The sequence below is a fragment of the Ailuropoda melanoleuca genome, chromosome 1, assembly GCF_002007445.2.
Source record: "Ailuropoda melanoleuca isolate Jingjing chromosome 1, ASM200744v2, whole genome shotgun sequence".
Taxonomy (NCBI): Eukaryota; Metazoa; Chordata; class Mammalia; order Carnivora; family Ursidae; genus Ailuropoda; species Ailuropoda melanoleuca.
The window spans coordinates 77,597,577-77,612,418 of NC_048218.1; the positions used below are offsets into that span (position 1 = coordinate 77,597,577).

Sequence of the window (14,842 nt, forward strand, 5' to 3'; positions counted from 1 at the left end):
CTCAAATAAAAAATAAAATCTTAAAAAAAAAAAGAACATCTATTCCTTTTGTCATTATTTTAATAGCAAAAAACAAACAAAAACAAAAACCAAAAAACCTCCCAAAAACCTAGAAATGACCTAAATGTCTATCAAAAGGAGACTTGGTTAATAAATTATATGCCATGCATATTACTTAGCCATTAAAATACTTAGCCATTAAAAAACAATGACTTTCACTTCTAGGAAGATGGCATAGACACACTTTGCCCTATTTCTCCTGCAAAGTACAACTAAAACCCCTGGACGTTATGTATAAAGCAGACACAAGAAGACTGAGAGGTGGAGAAGAGAAGGCAGGCTGCCCAGAAACCTTGAGACAGACTTGTGAGTTCTTTGGGTTTTGCTCTTGCCTCATACGTCCTGGAATGGAACTGAAGAAGTCAGCAACCCAGGAAAGCTAATAGACACAGACCAAAAAAAGCTCTGACAACCTTGTCAGAGTGGTCTGAACGTGGCTGTGCGTGGCCTCAGGCTGTGGCTGTGGCTGAGACCAGCGCCGCCCTGCAGGAAATGCTGCACTCGGGCTCAGAGCTGCAGACGGGACCCCAGGCAGGCTGTACAGGCCCTCAGTCAGGTGGGGGCTGGGCAGTCCCATAGGCACTGCCTGGGCCCTGGAATTGCCCGTGCTCTGGGATCCCCACAAAAGCAGCCCCTAGGCCCACATGGTTTTGAGTGGTAAGGAAGTACTTCGGGTCCAAACACCTGTTTGGCTGTGGGCTGCCTTGAGGCTGCCGGGGTCATTGTGTCTTCCCAGGCTGAAGAGGTGAGTTGTCGTGTGCCAGTTAAGCTCTGCTGGTACAAAGGTGATGTCGCAGTGGTCAGGCTTGCTTTGCTCCTCTGGCCTCCATTTTTCCTGTTCATGGAAAAATTCCTTTTTCTTGAGCTGCAGAAAAAGCTGGTGCTTCTCTTCCTGTTAGGCCAGACGCTTCTCTGAAAAAGTTCAAATTTGTTCCTTGGTTTCCTCTGGTAACATTCTCTCCTCCAGCTCCTTTTTCTTCCTTTCCTCCTGCTCTTCCTTCACCTTCTGTCCTGTCATCCTGTCCACCTCTTCCACCTCTTGTCATGTGTGTTCCCCACTTGACCATGGCAGTGGGGAGCTGGGGGCGCTTGGGGACGTGGCCATGGTGCTGGGTGCCTGGCTCTCTCATGGACTGCCAGACTTGGGATGGGGCTGCAGGGAGGCGAGTGTTCAGGGAGGACGGTCCCCGGGCCCGGGTGGAAGCCCAGCCTCCCAGCTCCTGGCGCCCAGGGCACCATGGACAGCCCTCTAGCAGCCAAGGCTCAACCTCATGCAAGGAAAAGCCTTTGCTCCTGAAATGCTCTGCTAAAGGGAGGAAAAGACAAGCTACGGCATGGGAGAAAAAAACATTTGCAAACCACATATCTGACAAAGTACAGTTGTACCTTGAACAACACGGGCTTGAATTATAGGGGTCCCCTGATATGCAGATTTTTTTCAATAAATACAGTACTGTAAAATGTATTTTCACTTCCTTGGACTTTCTTTTTTTTAAGATTTTATTTATTTGAGAGAGAGAAGGAGAGAGAGTGAGAGCAAGCATGAGTGGGGGAGGGGCATAGGGAGAAGAAGAGGGAGAAGCAGACTCCCTGCTGAGTGCAGGGCCCACCACGGGGCTTTATCCCAGGACCCTAAGATCATGACCTGAGCCGGTCAGATGCTTAACCGACTGAGCCACATGGGTGCCCCTCCTTCTTACTTTCTTAATAACTTTTTCTTTTCTCTAGCTTACTTTATAAGAATACAGTATATTATATAACATACAAAATCGACTGTTTTGACTATTTTTGAAAGTTTATTATTTTTTTTAAAGTTTTTTAAGTTGACGATTTCTTAAAGTTTATTATTTACTTTTTAGTAACCTCTACGCCCAGTGTGGGCCTCACACTCATGACCCCGAGATCAAGAATCACATGCTCTTCCCACTGAGCCAGCCAGACACCCTGTTAATTGACTATTTATGTCATCGGTAAGGCTTCTGGTCAACATCAGGCTATTGGTAGTTAAGTTTTGGGGGGAGTCAAATGTTATGTATGGATTTTTGACTGCATGGGGGATCAGTTCCCCTAACTCTTGCGTTGTTCAAGGGTCAACTGTACTAGTATCTAGATATATTAAAACTCAAAAACTCAATAGTAAAAAACTAAGCAATCCTACTAAAACATGAGAAAGAGATATGAAAAGACATTTCACCAAAGAGGATGAATAGAGGGCAAATAAGCATGTGCAAAGAGGTTTAACATCATTGGCCATTTCAGAAATGCGAATAGAAACCACAATGAAGGGAGCTCGGGTGGCACAGCTGGTTAAGACTCCGACTTTTGGTTTCGGCTCAGGTCATGATCTCAGGGTCATGAGATCCGCGCTCAGCAGGGAGCCTGCTTAAGAGTCTCTGTCTCCCTCTGCCCCTCCCCCCTCTAAAAAAATGAGATATCACACACTCCTCATAGAATTGGCTAAAATAAAAAACAGTGACAACACCAAATTCTGGCAAGGATGCCGAGATACTGCATCTCTCCCACGTTGCTGGTGGGAATGTAAAATGGTACGACTTCCCTGGAAAACAGTTCGGCAAGTTTCTTACAAACCAAATGTGCAACTGTCATATGACACAGCAACTCCAGGTGACTCCTGGACATGAACCAGAGAGAGATGAAGACTGGTGTTCACACAAAGCCTTGAGCATGAATGATCATGGCAGCTTCAGTTACAATAGTCCAAAGCTGGAAACAATTCACGTGTCTTTCCATTGGGGAACAGTGAAGTTGCTCTACATTTAGCCATGGAATCCTACTCAGTTGTGAAAAGGAAGGATCTATTCACTGATATGCACACAACCTGGATGTATCTCTAGACTGTTAGACTAAGTGAAAAAACCCAACGTTAAAAGGTTACATACTGTGGGATTCCATTTTGATCACATTCTTGAACAGAGAAAATTATGGAAGTGGAGAGCAGGTTAGCAGTTGTGGGGGCGGAGTGAGCAGGAGAGAAGTGGGCGTGGCTATGAAAGGGCCGCAGGAGAGAGCCTTGTGGTGACAGAATTGTTCCTATCCCGACTGCATCACTGTCAGCACCCTGGTTGTGATATTGTTCTGTTGTTTTCCAAGATGTTCCTTACCACGGAGGGGGGCGCTGGGGGAAAGGGATGTGTTATTTCTTACAGCTGCATGTGAATCAACAATAATCTCAAAACAAAATTTAAAGTTTAATTAAAAATAAAGAGAATGATTGCTAAATGCATCCTGGTATTCCGGGTTGGATACCGATATGATAAAATGACAGTGGAAAAGAACAAAATGAGGTCACTAGATCTGTGTGTACCAGTTTGGAAAGGTGTTCAAGGTGTACTGTAAATGGAAAAAGCTCTTTGAAGAACATTATATTTAGCAAGATCCTATTTGTGTTAAACACGGACAGATACATGCATAGTTTTATGCAGAGAACCATGCTATCTTAGTCTGGGCTGCCATAACCAAGTACCATAGCCTGGGGGGATTAGACAACAGAAATTTATTTCTCACAGTTCTGGAGACTAGAAGTACAAGATCAAGGTGCCGGCAGGGTCGGTGTCTAATGAGAGCTCTCTCCTTGGGTGGCAGGTGGCAGCCTTCTCACTGGGTCCTCACATGGCCTTCCCTAGGTGCAATTGGGCAGAGAAAGAGAGAGGATACAAGCTCTCTGGCATCTTATCTATAATTATTTCAATCATATTTTTCCAGAAGGAAACTGATTCCCTCTAGAGGAAAAGTTGCATAAATGAGAGAGAAGAAAATTTTTATTTTTTATTTGACATGCTGTTGTTCAGTTTATATTTTTTGTACCATTGGCATATGTTCCATCTATAAACTTTAAAACAATAATTACAATATGATATGACTGACCTGTGCTCCTGAGTTCATATGTTGAAGCCCGAACCCCTAGTATGACTAGATTAGAAGATAGAGCTTTTAAAGAGGTCATTAAGGTTAAATGAGGTCATAAGGGGGTGCTGTCATCTGAAAGAACTGGTGTGTTTGTAAGAAGAGGAGGACATTCCTACGTCCAGCCTCTTGAACTGTGAGAAAATAAATTTGTGCTGTTTAAGCCGCCCGGTCTGTAGCACCTGACCATGGCAGCCCTAGCGGACTGGTGCACGTCATTCTTCAGGTTCAAGGAGATCCAACCATGTCTGACTTAATATAAAAGATGCGCAGGGCATGATTTAAAAAAAAAAAAAAAAGGTGGGGCACCTGGATGGCTCAGTCATTAAGCATCTGCCTTCGGCTCAGGGCATGATCCCAGGGTTCTGGGATCGAGCCCCGCATCAGGCTCCCTGCTCTGCTGGGAGTCCGCTTCTTCCTCTCCCACTCCCCCTGCTTGTGTTCCCTCTCTCGCTGGCTGTCTCTCTCTGTCAAATAAATAAATAAAATCTTTGGAAAAAAATAGGAGCGTGTTTCCTTTATCAAAGGACTAATAATAGAAATAATTTCTTATGTGATTTAATTTGTCTGGGTTATGCCACTTTCTCTATCCCTCGTATCTCTTAAAATTTACTTATCCTCTTAGGGTCAGTTCAAAAGCCTCCTCTTCCTAATTACCCTCAAAAGGAAGTGATATCCGTCCTTGACTCCCATAGCCATTAGGCAGTCCCTCCCTTAGGACAGTCATCATGTTCCAGCTTATAGTGTAGCGTGTACATGTGTCTCATCTCTTCTAAACAGTCCGTAAGCGTCCTGAGGGGAGGGATGGTGTCTTTTTCATCTGCATCTCCCACAACAGGAAGCCCAATGCTTTGATGCTTGCATCAGTTTATACTGCTGTTGTAACTCATTACCACGAACTTAATGGCTTAAACCAACAAAAAATCTATTATCTTCCAGTTCTTAGAGCTCAGGAAACTGAAATGGGTCTTACAAGGCTAAAAGCAAGGGGTCAGCAGAGCTGTGCTCCTTGGGGAGGCCCTGGGAAGAATCTTTTCCTTGTGCTTTCCAGCCTCTAAAGGCTGCCCACCTTCCTTGGCTCCTGGCCACATCTGTCTGGTTTGGGGATTCGGATGTGGACATCTTTGGGGAGGGGCTCATTATTTTGCCTGCTACAGCAGCCAATCAACTTGTGGAATAGTGTATAAAATAAGTACTGAGGGGAGACAGTAAACAAATTATTAGACTACAATAGAGTTGATCCAAAAAAGCTTCTAAGAAGTTTTGATTCAAAAATGGCAAAGTGATTTTTTTGCTTCTTTGATTTGTAGGCCAAACTGATGAGAAGAATTTTTTATTGCTGGCAGTAATGCCTTACACATATAGTAAGCACTCAACTATTTTTTGAATGAATGAGTGATAACTAGAGGAATGAACAGTAGAACTCACATATGGAGGACTGTGATCTATTACCTACAGTGAATTCTAATGTTGATACTCTGATTTCTTCCAGAGGCTATATTACTCCTCGTATGGAGTTCTAGCCGCATTCGAAAGGACACATCCTGATGTTCCCTCCAGCTTCTATGTCAATTTTTACCCCTTGGACTTATAGGCCTTCATTTACATATCAAATGGTGATGATTTACATAAAGGTAAATTTATGCAAATTAATTTACATACAGGCTTTCAACAAGGAGCTGTTTTAAACTGTCTAGACTATAAAACAAATTGCAGTTCTACTTGAAGTTCTTAATCTTACTTTTTTTATGGTACAACTAACACTAAAAATAATAAAGGACATTTAAAAAGTAAAATTTCTCCTCACACTACTACATTAGGGAACAAAGCTAAGTACAGCAGAACATTTTCTCCTTTTCACTTCCCTGTTAGCTGCTCTGGTCCAGTCACTTCCGTCCATGTTATTTGTATGGGGAATCTGCCCAAAGTGGAGGCTGGGTCTGGGTCACAGGCTGGGGGGTGGTCGTCCTCAGATCCAGTCCTTACATCTGAATCTGGGGTGTACTAGGCGTAGAAGTGAAGCAGGAAGGCGTTTACAGGATCTTGAGGCCTTGGTATAAATCCAGCCATTCAATTACTCAGGCTTCATGATTTTTGCCATACTTGAGTACCATCTGAGTACCATTATGTACCTGATATTTTTACAAGTTGACTTGCATTTACTTCACTGGAATGAAATCATAGGCTTAATTTGTTGCATTTTTCTCATACTGATTAAAATAATAATTATCAAAATAAATGCATATCAGTGTGCTCCATCTGAAGACTTCTGCCTCCTTGGGGATACCTGGTACAGACAGACTGTAGGCTTACCGAAATCTGCTGTCCTTAGCCAGACTATGTCAGACGCCAATTAGATCTTGGTTTCCAGTGTTGAATTCTGAATGAGAAGCCTGCTGAAGTCTGTGACTATCCAGATAAATATTAATTGTCTGTTGTTTTTGGCGAAAATTATTTTTGAGTATATAATGGAACTTTGGCAAAACAAGCAAGACAAAACAAAAACTTTCTAGAACTGCCATTCTGCTACCTTCCTGACTCTCATTTAAAGGCTGAGGCAAAACATAACTAGTTAGTGCTCTCTGAGACTGTCTCTGTTTGGGAAGGTCGTCTTTTTTTTTTTTTTTAAGTAATCTCTATACCCAACGTGGGGCTCAAACCCACAACCCCGAGATCAAGAGTCACACACTCCACCGACTGAGCCAGTCAGGTGCCCCTTGGGAAAGTCTTCTAGTCTTCCTTGAAGAGAGAAGGTTGTCAAGAGGTGGTGCCCCCTTGCTGGAGGCTTTTATTTTTATTTTCTTTTAATATTCTTTGGGAAAGTAACTTCAAAATTTTATACTTACACTTGATCTCAATTTAAAAAATTACATAGGTCATAATGTCATTTCCTAAGCTTTGGAGTGGGGCACCTGGCTAGCTCAGTTGGAAGAGCGTGTGACTGGTTTTTTAAAAATCTTATTTATTTATTTGAAAGAAAGCGACAGAGACAGCAAGAGAGAGATAGAGATAGCAAGACAGAGTACGAGCGGAGGAGGAGAGGGAGAAGCAGGCCCTCCGCTGAGCAGGGAGCCTGATGCAGAACTGGATCCCAGGACCCTGGGATCATGACCTGAGGTGAAGGCAGACACTTTACAGACTGAGCCACCCAGGAGCCTCATGCATGTGACTCTTATTCTTGGGGTTGTGAGTTCCAGCCCAACATGGGGTATAGAGATTACTTAAATAAATTTTAAAAAGTTTAAATAATAATAATAATAAGTTCTGGAGCAAGCAACCTATTTTGACCTGTTACGACCTTGACCTATTACGTCAAGTACTTGAAATTTTCAAAGTATGAGGCTGGTTATTATCCTCCACAATAAGTTAAGAAATCGGGGATCAAGACTATGTACAATCCAGGGGTGCCTGGGTGGTTCAGTCAGTTTAGTGTCTAACTCTTGATTTTCGCTCAGGTCATGATCTCAGGGTTGTGAGATTGAGCCGTGCTGGATGTGGAGCCTGCTTAAGATTCTCTCCCTCCCTCTGCCTCTGCACCTCCCCTCCTTCAAAAAAAATTTATATATATATATAGAGAGAGAGAGAGAGAGAGAGCCTCCAAAATATGCGTGTGTGTATATATATATATATATCCAGATTGTACATATGTGTATATACGTACAATGCAGCAATCTGGTAATCTCAGGAATAAGGGGACCAGATGGGTGGAGAAAAGGACTTATTTAACTGCAATTTATAAGGCTCTATTTCTTATGGTCAATAAGAATTACCAAAAATTTTCCTGGATGCCCAAAGCTGCTCACATGTGTTTCCTTCACTCATTCATCATTTGATCTCCTGTCTATTGCAAAGCAAATACAACTTTGCAGTGTTAATCTACAGAATATGTTTGCGGTAGAAAATGGAATTTATTCACTTGAATTGGAGTTGAACTTTGATAGCCTTGATTTAACATAATCGATCTTTCTACAAAACCTGATGTCTCTTCTGTTATTCCATTAGGAACCCTCAGACCCTGTGTCTAACTGTCTTCTTGGTGGCTGTGCAACTAAAATAAAACGGTGATTCTAATAAATGTACATACTCCCAAAACCTGGACCCCGGACCAGGTGAGGCGCCGGTAACCTCAGCTGGCAAAACTGGCTCCAGAGGTGAAACAGATGCCCCGGATGGATTCCCTGACGAACCAGAAGAAGAGAAGGCAGCCCGCTGCTCCTTGGGGACCTTTGGAGGAATCCTCCTGTCCTCCCTGCCTGTTTCTCATGTGGGGCTAGTTGCTGAATCTGTCGGACTCACTGAAGTAGAAAATGAATGGAACATCTATCAAATGAACTAAATACAGTTCCCAGGTTAAAAAGTAGAGGCAGGGAGTGAATTTCTATAGGAGTTTAGATTAATCAGATCAAAGGTCATCTGATAAGACAGAGGTATGCTTGTGGGACGGTGAGAATCACTGAGGGATAGATTCTCAGGGGGTACAGATGGAAGCATAATGACTACATCTTCTTTTGGGGAGCCTACTTCCCAACTTTGGCGGCCTTCCTTCTTTGCAGGGACCCTGGTTCCTAGAGGTAAAAACCGTGGAAGGGGTTGGATAGCACAGAGATTAAATGATTCATCTTGAAATGCTTGCATAGGAATGCTTTGCTTGAGTGGAGGGAAATGAGAGTTCCTTAGGTTCACAAGTGTGAACTGAGGTCTCAGAGCTTCCCAGGGAACTCTGAATAATTCAGTTTGTGGATCTAGGTAGATGCTTTAGGCTCCTAGAGGCATTAACAGCCCCACCTTTGCTCCATCCTGACCTCTGCCTTAAAGAGGGGCTTTTTGTCTCGATATATTACAGTCTTGATTTGGGGTTCAAGTTGGAAGATGCTAAGAGCTAACTAAAATAAGGATAAAAAGTCTGGTTAAAAAGACTTAAACACTCAAGAAAATTGGAAATGAGACAACAGCCCACAAAGCTTCTTAAATTGGAAAGCAAAAGGGGAAATGATGACAAAATTAACAGATGGGAGAAAGCTTAGTCCTAAATGGGGAGTGAGGGAAGCCGAGAGCAACCCAGTTATGCTGCAAACAGCCGAAAGCCTCAGGAATTGGAAGCATCAGTTTCCTTTGGACATGGAGGTGAGACTAAATGACGAATACGGGTTGAAATGCCTTTGCGAAAGCGGTTAGAAACCGCTAGAGCAGAGAGAGGCAAGCACATTTCTGTGCTGGGGCACCTCCAGACGGCCGAGCTGCAGCAGGGCCCAGCAAGGACCCACTCTCTGCTGGCCCCGGATTAGAACCCTGGGGCTGCAGAGAAAACTCAGAAGTAGAAATGGACAAAGTCACCCATCTGACTGGAGGAACCTCCAGGAAGTAAAGGAGTATAAAGAAACCCAGGAATCAGAAAAGCCCATGGGCCTGTTAATGAAACCTCAGAGAAACTAGGAAATCCAGAGTTTCCTCCAAGAATGAGAACTCCTTGAACGTGAAGAAGTGAGGAAGAAGAATCCCGTATGGTCAACAGCAACTGACCAGGGTCTCAAGCACAGAGGCCTGAAGAAAAATGGCAACAGTGTCTCCAGATGCTCACCAGTTTGCAGGATTTACTCTCTACTATTCATGAGGTCAGTCAGAGGCCCAGGAGCCAACCTGGTCCTGTCCTTATGCAGAGGCCCTTTGCAGGATCCTGGGGTACAGACAAAAGGACAATGGCTTCTCAGGTTCTTCCATGCACATGCGGCTGACCTCCCGCCTCCTGAGCCCAACTCTAGGCCTGCACCATTCGTATTCCACATGTGATCTACCTGGAGGGTCCTTAGGTCCCTGAATGCGAGCCCTGGAACATGCAACCTCCGAAGTCAAGTACATTCCTGTTTCCTGCCTGTCTCCTAGCAGGCCCCAGCTCCCAACAGGTGTCAGCATCCCCTGACTCTGATTCAGATCCTGAACTTAGAGAAAACTGGAACCTGGATCCCATTTCTCTCTGAAAGATAAAGAAATAGAACAATTCTATATACTCATGACTCTTTCCTTTCCCAGCCCAATGCAATGAGATTAAATGTGACATTAAATGAGGACAAAAGAAAAAAGAAAAAGGCTTCAGGAATTCCTCCCTTACCCCACATAGTTAGGCAACTTCCCCTTCTTCATGCTGGCTAGTCTAGAGGCTTCATTCTCCAAATACGGTGAAGTAGTAGGTCTCTGGACCGAGGGCCTCATGGAGGTGCACTAGACATTCGGTGGTTAACGCAGAGAACTGTGGTTTTACTGTCTCGTAAGGGCCAAGTTCATACTGAAAGGGTCTACCTACTACCCTACGGAGAGCATTTTGCTATGCCATAGGGATTTGTTTTTTCTGTTCTGTTTGCTGCCACATCACCAGACCTGGCCCAGGCCTATCACGGGCTTCTGCGGGATAACGTATTCTGTTATTGTTGGAACCAAATCCAGAGTTCAGTTTGGGTCATATTAAGTTTGATATTCAAGTAGGGGTGTTGACTAGGCAGTTACACAGTATACATGAGTCTGGGGGCCCAGGGATGGGCGCAGAAGAAATCGGGTCATAAGATCTCAATTTGACAGTCATTGGCACGTCTATGACTTTTATTTTTTATTTTTTTTAAATTTTTTTTAAAGATTTTATTTTTATTTATGTGACAGAGAGACAGCCAGCGAGAGAGGGAGCACAGCCGAGGAGTGGGAGAGGAAGAAGCAGGCTCCCAGCGGAGGAGCCCGATGTGGGGCTCGATCCCGGAACACCGGGATCACGCCCTGAGCCGAAGGCAGACGCCCAACAACTGCGCCACTTTTAAAATCCCTGGACTGAATAAAATCAGCTAGGGAGTGATGTCAAATTATAAGAGACTGGGTGGCAGACTGAGTCCACAGGCACTCAACATTGAAAGGTCAGCCAAGAAGCCAGAATCCACAAAGAAATCTGAGGAGAGGCCAGTGAAATAAGTGGCAAACCAGGATATACAGGGGTTCAAGGAAGCCATGTGCAACCGTTCAAACGCTAATGAAAGGTTGAGTCAATAATGACGGTGGGGATAGAAGCTTGATTTGTGTGGATTAAAGGGACGATAGGGAGTTAAAAATCCACACGTAGTGAGCCGATGGGATCTCCAAATCTACCTACAATAACTCCCAGAAATGCTAGGTAAATTATAACAAAGTGCAAACTGCAAAGTGAGAACTTAACGCAAGAATGTGTCCCAGTGCGGTGACATCTCAAGACCCCTGTCAGAAGCTACAGAGAATGGATCTGCCAGGACTCTTTTTTGCCCGGGGGCACAATGGGTTCTCGGGCAAAAGGCAAGCATGGCTACAGATGAGCTCATTGTCAAAACACGGACACACATGGAAACAAGGCACCACGCAAGAGTCAGTCCTTACAACAAGCAGTAGGATTCAGTTGCCATGAATGCCTGGTGACAGAGAGGCTATCTGAATGAGACCCTGAAATAAGAACGCTTAAAATGACTAAGATCCACAGGACTCGAATCCCGAAGAAAAGAATGAAATACCAGGGGAGGGAGAGCAATTCAGAAGGGGCCGGGTGGGTGGAGAACAGAGCTCCTCCTTTCTCCAGTCTTTGCTCTTTGTCTCCCCTTCGTGCCCCTCCCCTCCTTTCTTTTAACCACCATAACACGGGAGAAGAGCCCAAAATTCTTTTCTAGCTTAATACAGGAAATCCACAAGTATTTATATCTTTCAGGAAAAAAGAGACCATCATGTAGATACTATTTTCAGACTGGTAAGTTGCTAAGAATGGCAGCCAGCGAGAAATCAAGCTTGAGGGGCTAAATGTAACCCATAGAAGACATGGCCACGGTGTCTCTCTGAACTCCCGTAGTTCCAACTCGCTCTACAGCTGCTCAACCCCTAATTCACCGAGAGTCAACGGCAGGGCATCTGTACAGGGCCCAGCTCTCAGGGACTATGTAGTTTGACAACCTCCGTTTGCTTACAAGATTCCACCCTTCGAGCATTCAGTGCTCTGAAACACCTCTGAGCATGCTCTGATGTGAAGGGCTTGCAAGGGTCACTTCCACTGGGGACATCTCCACCCTTTGTGTGCCATTGAGGTCTGTGTTTATGTCAGTGAGTTCGCCGTGTACCTGGCTGTGTACCTGGGGTCTAGAGTCTGGCAGCTTTATCAACATTCCCCGTCAGTAACTTCTAATCACATCCAATTCATCTTTTGCGGTATCCCTTTTCCTTTCGTTGCTGCACTTTCATCTTTGTCGGACACTTCTCTTTCCATCACCCATTTTTGTAAAATGTCATATGGGTTTATTACTGGGAGACACAGTGTCCACTTTGGTGTCTCCAGATCGGATGGGGGCCACCAAATGTGGGGCAACCCGATTGGGTGGAAGCCAGCAACGGGGCAATGAAAAGATTCACCTGAGGCAGAACAAAGGAGATAGAAGTTTCTTGAATACACTGCAATGGACAGGGGTGGGGAGCAAATGAGAGACTGTCTGCGACAAGGCAAGGGTGAGGTGGGGGTGAGGTAGTTAAGTGGGGAGGCTGAGGAGGTATGGGAATGTGTGGAATTTATCTTTTTTGGTCCCAGGTGTAAGTAACCCTTTGGTCAGCTAGGGTTTGTGGATATTTTGCGGGCGGTCACCTAACGGGCCTGTTTGTATTCTGCCGGGGGGGAGGGCGGTCATGTGGGCCCTTCTACCTTAGTCAGGTCTCCACTGTGGAAGTCGGTTGGCTAAAAGCAGTCTCTACAGCAATTACATGCCTGGCTGACCACGGGAACTGAGTGACGACTCATCGACAGATTTTGAAGGAAGAGATGTGATTGGCCACTAATCAGGATGCACATCTGTTATTTCCCTCGTGTTTCCAGGGCCGTGAAATTTGCACTATGTAATTACTCACAGGTAAGATACCTTGGTAACTGAAATTTGCACCGCGTTGTTGGGGGACTGGTCTTCATTTAACTACTGAAATTTGTGGATATCAGAACCATGCCAAGTAAGGATTGTCGGTACTCATTACGGGTCCAGAAGATGATCAAAGCTCTTTCTGGCAGAAGACGTTATCAAGATAGAAGTTCTATGTTAATTACATTGTAGTCTTTGGCATCAGTTACTCAGGTCAAAAGGTGGCTAAGGTCCAACCTTGGTGCACAGGAAGGTGAGTCAGTACTTACAAGAGACAAAGTACAAGGGCGTCTGGCTGGCTCAGTCTGTAGAACACGGGACTCTTGAACTCAGGGTCATGAGCTCGAGCCCCCATTGGGCATGGAGGTTACTTAAAAAAAATAGAATAAAGTTTGACTTAAAAAAAAAAGAAAGAGAGAGAGAAACAAAGTACATACAATCAAATTCCTACAAAACAAATTTGAAGCAAGACCTTTCTGTTAATTGTCAGGTTGAATGTCCCATTGGGAATGTCTCTATTAGTTCCTTCTTTCCCTCCCTCCTGTCCCTTTAGTCATTAAAACAATTCTTTTAATCAGATTCTTAAAGTTTCACCTTCAGCATCATCCAGGGCTTGCTCAAACACAGGTTGCTGGATGTTTGCATGTCTAACAAGTTCCCAGCTAATGCTGACTTGCTGGTCTGAGGACCACACTTTGAGAACCACCGCTTTTCACGGTAGACTCAGGAATGGAATTGAATTTTTTTTTTCAATTAACTGGATAATTAACAAAATATTTGACTAGTACAATGTTGTGATCAAGTGATGAAACAGATAAACAGCTCCCTCAGGCCATAATTTAGGCAGTCCCTTAAGACAAATCCTCAATTCTTTAACATCCCGCTTTTTCCATTATAAATACAAATGTGCCTTCTCGTATGTACATATGGAAATTTAAAAATCTTCAGAATACAATCTAGCTGTTTTGAGCATTTGCAAAAATATATGTGACAAAAAGTTAAGACCTGAAGACAAAACCAAAACCCAAAACAAAAACCCCAACTTTTGCTGTGAACAGAAAGAAACAATATGTGCGTGTTCTTACTAATGGTTTGCTTTTTGAATCAAGTAGGTTTTAAAACATCATTTAAAAGCCCACAGGAAATCAGAAGACTATGATAGGGTAGCGAATAGTATTACACTATGTATTATATTGTACTCTGGTATATCATGTCTCGTACTGTATGATACTCTAAAATGTTAATTTCTTAGTTTTGGTAATTGTACTGTGAGTATATAAGATGTTAACATTAGGGGAAGCTGGGTGAAAGGTGGTATACAAGAACCATCTTATTTTTGTAACTCTTCTGTCAGTCTAAAATCAGGTCACAACTTTTAAAGTTTGGAAAAGCTCATTGGAAGAAGAGCACTCTGATGTTTGGATACTTACACATTAAAAAACATTTGTATCTATGAAAACTACCTGGGTTTCCTCATTTGTCTGTACAGAATAGTTCAGTTGTCATGTTCTTGCAACTTCACACAATCTCAGGATACTTTCTGAGACAGTCTGAATGGACTTTAATGGGACGCCCACTGAGCTCTGGTGGAGGTGTAGAAAACGCATACTGATGAGGTTTTTTGAAATTGGTTAACGTCTCACAATTATCTTCCGCTTCTAAAAATGTTTATTTTTATTTTGTGCATAGGTAATATATTTATAAGTTTTCAAGTTTAGGGGCGCCTGGGTAGTTCAGTTGGTTAAGCGTCTGACTCTTGATTTTGGCTCAGGTCGTGATCTCAGCGTTGTGAGGTCAAGCCCCGAGTGGGGTTCCACGCTGAGCGTGGAGTCGGCCTGAAATTCTCTCTCTTCCTCTTCCCCTGCTCCTCCCCCCCACCCACATGTGCACTCTCTCTAAATAAATAAAATCTTTAAAAAAAGATTTAAAGTTTAAAAGGTACAAAAGTATATACAGTGAAGAGTCACCTT

At 43.7% G+C, this 14,842-nt stretch overlaps 1 pseudogene; it reads right to left on the bottom strand.

Moving 5' to 3' along the window:
- Positions 1-439: 439 nt before the first annotated feature.
- LOC105235644 lies at positions 440-4,711 on the bottom strand (annotated as a pseudogene).
- Between the last annotated feature and the right edge of the window lie 10,131 nt (positions 4,712-14,842).